Source organism: Trichinella spiralis (genome assembly GCF_000181795.1).
Source record: "Trichinella spiralis strain ISS 195 chromosome Unknown Scfld9, whole genome shotgun sequence".
NCBI classification, from domain to species: Eukaryota; Metazoa; Nematoda; class Enoplea; order Trichinellida; family Trichinellidae; genus Trichinella; species Trichinella spiralis.
The window spans coordinates 2,121,631-2,123,245 of NW_003526948.1; positions in this window are offsets into that span (position 1 = coordinate 2,121,631).

The following is a 1,615-nucleotide window of genomic DNA, read 5'->3' on the forward strand; positions in this document are numbered from 1 at the left end:
GCGGTGGAGGCCTGCCTTTCGGTCAGCCCGACCGCCCCCGCGCCGCCCCCCGCCCTCCTGCCCCGGGGACCCCCCAAGGCATCATCGCCTCCTAGCCCACGTACTGGCCTCACGATTTTGGCCGAGATGACCTTGGGTGGATCCATCTGATCCACCCTCGACGGACCAGATGGCCATTCTGATCCGCCGAAGACGTAGCTTCCGCACTAGATGGCGTGCGCTGCCAGGCAAATGTGAATCGTCTCGCCTACTAAGCCTTGCCGCCTCATGCACATCAAATTGCCGTCACACCTGACACTCAGTATTAATGTACTGTCCTGCAGAACCATCTCATGTTTGCATACTTACCGTATGATTTACAACTCATCATTATTGATTTAATGTATTATGCCTACTTATCTTTTTAAATAAAGATGACTACTGTAATTTGCTGTTTTTTGCATTCCATTTTAAACATTCTAATTAACTATTAAAAAACCCTGCTGAAATATGTAATTACGAGTGACGTCATTATACCTAATTAGAAAATATTATGCCCCACTTTTGTGTTTACATTGCATGTTAATCATTTATTAAAAAACTCTCACTGCTGAAAAATGTTGCTACGAGTGACGTTATTTAACCTAATTAAAAATTAAAATACTCAGTGTTGCATTTACGTTGCCTTTTAAACTTTCTAATTAGCATATTAAAATTAATCTCATATTTAATACATTGTTTTCCTACATGTTACGGATTAATAGCATTCTATTTATAGAAGATTACTTCCTATTTATAAAAAGATTAAACTCGTTGCACCTTGTCTAAGCTAATTGTTTAATTCATTTATACCAAGTTTACTTTTGCCACTGCCTAATTAAAGGAGACCCCGATTAACACTTTCATAAGTAAAAAATTTATATTCAAACAATGGCTAATTCACAAATAATTAATAAATAAAATTATGCTAATTTAATGTTTACTATATTATATCCCTTTAACTGTTTACGTCAGACTGTTTTAAAGTAGAAATCTACTTTGACATTATACATTAAAGTAAAAAACTGCTTTACACTAAAAATATATTATCAGTATAAAATTAATGAATAATCAAAATCTTTTATAAGATGAAATGTAAATGAAAAATTGATAAACTTTTATGAAATTTAATAATTATTGAATTTGCCCAATTATTAGATGAATGAACATTATATTTTATTTATCATTTAAGTTCCTAAATGAATAAATTAATATATAAAATATTAACAAATTTAAACTATTTAGCATGATTATAAGGGGAAACTCTCGATGGAGATTAATTTCAAATGTTTGATGCCTAAACTGATGAAAGGTGCAACGCCCAATGAACTAGTTAAAGGTGTGACGGCAAATCTGATGTCAATCATTGGCCAAGTGTCAGAGCCAGCGAGACAATAACACAAACGCATAGCGACGCTTACCGTTCCTCTTGGGGGAGTAACGATCACCACTAGATTGGCACCGAAACAGAGTCTCGGCACTACGTCAATTGCGAATTTGCATAACTGCCTCTAGGACAGATACGTCTTACGAATTCACATAGGTGTTGAAATCCCATTGCACAAGATTTCAAACAACGTCCATTACCACACAAATG